A 7,081-nucleotide genomic window follows, 5' to 3' on the forward strand; every position below is an offset into this window, starting at 1 on the left:
TTTATAGCCTTGAAAATCCAAAGGGGCAGTTCTACTCTGACCTATGGGGTCACTATGAGTCAAAATAGACTCCATGACTGTTTGGGGGAGAGTTTTATTATTTTTAATCATTTTATTGGGGGCTTGTATAGCTCTTATCACAATCCATACATCCATCCATTGCATCAAGCACATTTGTATATATGTTGCCATCATTTTCAAAACATTTTCTTACTACTTGAGCCCTTGGTATCAGCTCATTTCCCCCTCCCCCACCCTCCTTCATGAACCCTTAATAATTTTTTTTTCATGTCTTACACTGACTGATGTCTCCTTTCACCCATATTTCTGTTTGTTGTCTGTCCACCTGGGAGGAGGTTATAGGTAAATCATTGTGATCTGTTCCCCCTCTCTCCCCCCACCTTCCCTTACCCTCCTGATATGGCTAATCGCAATATTAGTCCTGAGGAGTTTATCTGTCCTGGATTCTGTGTGTGTTGTGAGTTCTTATCTGTACCAGTGTAAATGCTCTGGTCTAGCTGGATTTGTAAGGTAGAATTGGGGTCATGATAGTTGGGTGGGGGGAAACATTAAAAGAACTAGAGGAAAGTTGTATGTTTCATCGGTGCTATACTGCACCCTGACTGGCTGATTCTTTTTCTTTTGACCCTTCTGTAAGGGGATGTCCAAAAAAAGGGGATGTCCAATTACCTACAGATGAGCTTTGGGTCTTCACTCCACATTCCCCCGCATTCAAAATGATATGATTTTTTGTTCTGGGTCTTTGATGCATGATACCTGATCATATCGACACCGGATGATCACATGGGCTGGTGTGCTTCCATGTGGACTCTGTTGCTTCTTGGCTAGATGGCATTATTATTTTTTTCTTTTATGATGGCATTATTTTTTAAATAGCTTTTTAAACAGTTAAATGTATACTTCTGATCCAGTCATTACCCTCCTCCATATTTACGGAAGAGAAATGCATGCATCAGTTCACCCAAAGGCTTCCTCTGTAATGGCCAAACACTGGAAGCAGCTCAAAAGTCCAACAACAGCAACAGATAACCAAATTAATCAAAACTAATTTGGTATCTCCAGATAATGGACTACTTGTCCACAATAAAAACAAACCAACAATTGGTACACACAACAGACTCCCGTTTAAAATGCTTTGTTTTAAGCAAAAGAAGTCAAACCCAAAAGAGTGAAGACACTGAGGCCATTTCTGTGAAATTCCAGGAAAGGCAGAACTAATCAACAGTGGTGAAAATGTCTCCTGAGGACAGAGTCAGCAGTGGACTTGGATGGGGAGATCGAATGGAATCTTCCCGGATGATGGAACGTTCTATAATTTGATTGTGGTGGTGGTTGTCAGGCACCGTCGAGTCTGTTCCAATTCACAGCGGCCATGTCCTAGGTCCAACACAGGGAAGCACGGCCCAAACTTGCACCATCCTCACAATTGGTATCTTGGAGGCCATTGTTGCCGCTGCGGTGTCCCTCCACCCTGCCCAGTCTCCCTTTGCTTCTGCTGCCCTTCTATCTAACCAAGCACCACATCCTCTTCCAGGGACTGGTCTCTCCTGATCACATGTCTAAAGAATGTGAGATGAAGTCTCCAGATCCTGGCTTCTAAGGAGCTTTCTGGTCGTACTTCTTCAGAGACAGATGTGTTTATTCCTTTGGCATTTTATGGTACTTTCAGTGTTATTCATCGGTACCAAAATTCAAAGGCACTGATTCTTCTTTGATCTTCCTTCTGCAAATGTCCAACTCTGTGCATAGGATGCAATTGAAAATACCTTGGCTTAGTCCAGGCACACCTTAGCCCATCCTTGCTTTTCAACACTTTAGAGATCTTACACAGCAGATTTACCCAATACAGCGTGTCCTTTGATTTCTTGTCTGGTGCTTCCATAAGCTTGTTTTATTTTACTTGGTAGGGGCAGGGAGGTTTCCAAGCAAGGCAAAATCCCTTACAGCTTCTATCTTTTCTCTTTTTATCATGATGTTACATACTGGTCATCTTGTGTGGATTTTTGTTTTTACATCGAGTTGTAATCCATGCTGAAGGCTGCAATCCTTGATCTTCCTCAGCAAGTGCTTCAAGTCTTCCGCACTTTCAGCCAGCAAGGTTGTGTCATCTGCATATCGCAGGTTCTTGATAAGCCTTCCTCCAACCTTGACTTCCAATTCTTCGCATAAGCCAGCTTCTCTGATTATTTCCTCAGCACACAGAAAGAACTACTATGGTGAGAGATACACCCTGTTCCACACCTTTCCTGATTTTAAGCCATACAGTAGTCCCTTGTTCAGTTTGCACAACCCCCTCTCGATCCACGTACAAGTTCCTCATGAGCACAATGAAGTATTCTGGAATCCTCATTCTTCTCAAGGTTATCCATAGTTTAGTATGGTCTTCATAGTCAATAACACATAAGTAAATATTTTTCTGGTATTTTCTGCTTTGAGCCAAGATCCATCTGACATCAGCAATGATACGCCTTGTTCTATATCCTCTCCTGAATCCGGCCTGAATTTCTAGCAGCTCCCTGCTGCAACCACTGTTGAATGATCTTCAGCAAAATTTTACTTGCTGTGATGTCAATGATGCTGTTCTATACTTTGTGCCTTGTTTGGACTGGGTACAGTTATGGATTTTTCCCAGTTGGCCAGGTAGTCGTCTTCCAAAATTTTTGGCATAGACAAATGAGTGCTTCATCAGCTGTTGAAACCTTCCCATCAAGTCCTAAAGCCTTGTTTTTAGCTAATGCCTTGAGTGCAGTGCCATTGGTTGTCATCTGTCAGTTTGTCACATTGTAGTGGCTTGTGTGCCACGGTGATGCTGGAAGTTATGTCACTGGTGTTTCAAATTCCAGCAGGTTCACCAAAAGGAACTAGGTTTCTGCCGAGCTTTAAGATTAAGGACGAACTGAGAGGGAAAAATACAGAGTTGTCTACTTCAGTAAACAGTAATAGCCTTGGAAACTCACAGGAGCAGTTCTACCCTATCCTCGGAGGTCACTCTGAATCAGCAGGAGTCCTCGTGAAGAGGAATAGGCTGTCCACTTCCGAGGAATTCGCCACTGAAATCTTATGAATAGCAGCAGAATATTGCCAGAGATAGGCGATAAGATGAGTCAAGTCAGAAGCCACTCAAAATACAACTTAGTTGATCATAACGACATGGGTGGAGTCGAGCCTTTGGGAGTAAAGCCAGCAGGACCTTCCTTGTTGAGGGGCAGGACTCAAAATGACAAGAAACAGTTGCAAAAATCTCGTCATTGGGACTTGGAATGTGTAAAGTATGAATCCAGAAAAATGGGAGTCAAAATGAAATGGACTGACTGAATAAGCATCGATATCTTAGGTGTTAGTGAATTAAAATGGACTGGTATCAGTCTTTTTGAATCAGAGAGTCACATGATTGACTCTGCGGGGAATGAGAGAGAATGAACAAAAATGGCGTCTCAGTCATCATCGAAAAGGACAGGCATTTCACGGTCTCTCCTGAGGCACAATGCTGTCTGTGATAGGATAACATCTATCCACATGCAAGGAAATAGAGTCAACTATTAGTCAAACTTATGCACCAACCTCTAAAGCTAGTGATGAAGAAATTGACAAAGTTTACCAACGTCTTCAGTCAGAAATTGATTGCAGCAGTGATTACACTTGTCCAGGGTCAAATTCATTGAACTGAAAACTCCAGAGGAATGCCTTTCATTGTGTCTAAAGTATGTCACAGTAGACTTTAAAAGAACACAAAGCAAAAGATAAAAACAAATATTAATCATATTTAGCAACATTATCCTTTGAGATATTTTTTTTTTTTTTTATTTTTTTTTTATTTTTTTTATCCTTTGAGATATTTATGGAAACAACACCTCGGAGATTGTCAGTTAAATCCACTTTACAGAAGACGAAGATGAATCAAAAAGTACTTAGGTGATTCTTCAATAAACTCATAGAGCAGGACGGGTTAGAAGCAAACCCTCTCTTAATCTTCCCCTCATAGGCCAGAACTCTGTAAGCCATGTTCAGCTTCCTGTGGGCTGAGCCTTCTTTTTGTTGGGGGACCCCAGAAGCTCAGCTATTATGCTCGGTTAAGACTCAATCTCTGCCATTGTATTTTGCATAGACAAGTGTGAGAAACGGGTTTTAGTGATGTTCATCACAAATGCAGAGAGAACCCTGATTGATTACAGTAATCTTAGTGTAGGGAGTGTCAAGAAAAGATTCCTTGCAAAATAGACATTTAAGTCAAGAACTAAAGAGTGGAAAGGAGGCATATAGTATCCCAGCAGTGGATTCAAATGATTTAACAGCCAATTCGCTGCTCCAATGGCCATTTTACATAGAAAAAACTGATATGCTGAAAGGTAGATTATTATTTCACACAGCTAATACTTAAATAAAAACAATAAAAGAGGCACAAAAAACTGGGGTTTTGAAGTATTCATTAAGAAATGTTAAATATTTTTTTAAATGTTAAATAGGAGGGAGGGGGAAAAAAGAGGACCTGATGCAAAGGGCTTAAGTGGAGAGCAAATGCTTTGAGAATGATTGGGGCAGGGAATGTGCAGATGTGCTTTATACAATTGATGTATGTATATGTATGGATTGTGATAAGAGTTGTATGAGCCCCTAATAAAATGTTTTTAAAAATGTTAACAGGGCTCAGTGTAGCAACAATGAAACTAAAAACCTTCCTCTAGTTCCTAAACGCTTCCTCCCCTCCCAATCATCATGACCCCAATTCTACCTTGGCTTGCGGACCTGGTTATACCAGAGGATGTACAGCGGTGCAGTGGGGATCTGGAGGCACAGGGAATCTAGGACAGACGAACCCCTCAACACCAACGGTGGGAGTGGCGACACCAGGAGGGAAGGGGGTGTAGAAAGGGAGAACCGATCTGGGAGATCTATGTGTAACCTCCTCTCTGGGAGATGGGCAATGGGGAGCCGGGTGAGGGGAGACGCCGGGGAGTGTAAGATAAGATATAATAATTATTTATAAACTATCAAGGGACCAGGGGTGGGATCGGGGAGGGAGGGGAGTGGGGGGAAAAAGGGAAACCGAGCTGATTCCAGGAACCCAAGTGGAAGGTGAATTATGAGAATGACGAGTGCAACGAATGTATAAGGGTGCTTTGCTCAATTGATGTATGTACAGACTGTGATAAGAGCCTTATGAGCCCCAATAAAAAGATTTTTTTAATGTTAAATAATGCCTGACAATAAACAATATAACTGTTATTTAAGATATTTCCATGTTGCTTCTTATTGGCATCCTCACTTGCAATATTCTCCACTTTTGTCTGAGCATGGGCTGGGTGATTTATCCTGAACCATCTTTTCACTGTGGGAGTAGGACCCCTTCTTTAGAGGCAGGCGATTAGACAATGGTGTGTTTGGTGTATTAGAAACCGGCGACTTTTCCTCTCTGAACATAATCGGTTCCTCTTTGAAAAACCCCTTTCCACTCTGCTGACCTCACAGCAATTGTTCTGCCCATGTTTCAGCTCTTTGAACACTTTCAAGAATTCCGTAATTGCCTCATACTATCTCTTGGGCATTTGAGTAGTAACTCAAAGCTGAAATAAATGACAACACAACACCCCCTTGTTGTTGACACTTTTTGTCTTTATGTTACATGTTTGTTTACAGAAGTAACAAATAGAAGGGAATTAAAATGCAGTATTTCATCAAAATAGAATGAGTTTCCACAGGGGCAGTTCTACCCTGTCCTATAGGGTCGCTCTAAGGTAGCATTGACTTGAAGGCAGTGGAAGCGAAGCCCCAGGGGAGTGACTGAAAAGGTTTTCCAACATAACATGACAATATGAGCCTGAGAAACTTATCGAAACCATAGATGCATGAGTGGATTTTGCCATGCACTTAATTCTAGCCCCAGTCTAAGAACAGTTAGTTCTTGTGACATGGCCCTGCTTGATGCTCCCCTAATCAAGAGATCACTGAAGATATGCGTGCTGTGCAAAGTGTGCCCAGCTGTCAGGTTTTTATCTCTTACTTTGTTATTGTTAGGTTTTGTTTGTTTGTTTTTCTTCAGTGTTTTTCTGTGTATGAAATCCAGGCTGGGTAAATGTACAGACACAGTAACTGGATTCATGTTCCCTTCGGGCCATGGCAGGGGAGGTCAGGGGAAAATGGGGAGCTAAAGCAATGAGGATAAGAATGAAGGAAGGCTCTGAACCTAATGGTGGTGATGAGTGTACAGCTCTTCTTGATGTGACTGAACTATTGGGCGATCTGCTAGGTGAACTACATGCCAATAAACCTACTGGGGGGGAGAATAATGAGTTTCATGAAATGAATAAATAAATATTACAACCATAGTTCCGTCTAATTTTTATACCTATGGACGGAATGAACATTACTATGAGCACCTAGAATACTCTGTTGCACAGATGAACATGAAAAAATAATAAAGCATTCCAATTTGGGATTTCCACATTGGGTGGCTGCCCAGCCGCCCACATTGGATAGAACTGGCAGACAGACTGGTTCGTTGGACTTTAGCATCTGGCAGACAGTTCCTCAAAAACAAACTAAGTGAGCTTGTTCAAGAAAAATAGCTGACAGGTTTTCTGTTGGGGTTTTCTTGGGGGGAGAGGGGTGGCTAGTGTCAATTTTTGACATTGTAAGTGAGAATTAGTCTGTTGGAGCTTGATAGTTTCCCAATACTCAGACTTGCCTAATATGGTAACTAACCATGGTTGTGACCAACATAAAAAAAAAATCCCTCCTGAATCCTCAGTGTAACAGGGTTTGGAGCTAAGACTCAGAGATTCACTGCTTTAGGATATATTTCTGAGAGTGAAATTACTGGGTCATGGCTATGGGGGAATAAATTTCCTTGGCTTTAACCAAAACCGACAACTCATTTCTCGAAGTGTTCATGCCCGGATGGTCCCTTAAACTGCACCTCTGGCCCTCCTCTCAGGGCTAACTCCCGCTGACTCCTCCCTCACACTCCCCTGCTCTGGCCACAGTCTGTCCCCACCCTCACAAGCTGATTCCTACAGGCTGATTGGCCTGCTTTGCCACCTGTCTTTTGTCACCTCTCAGTCCA

Source organism: Tenrec ecaudatus, chromosome 4, assembly GCF_050624435.1.
Source record: "Tenrec ecaudatus isolate mTenEca1 chromosome 4, mTenEca1.hap1, whole genome shotgun sequence".
NCBI lineage: Eukaryota > Metazoa > Chordata > Mammalia > Afrosoricida > Tenrecidae > Tenrec > Tenrec ecaudatus.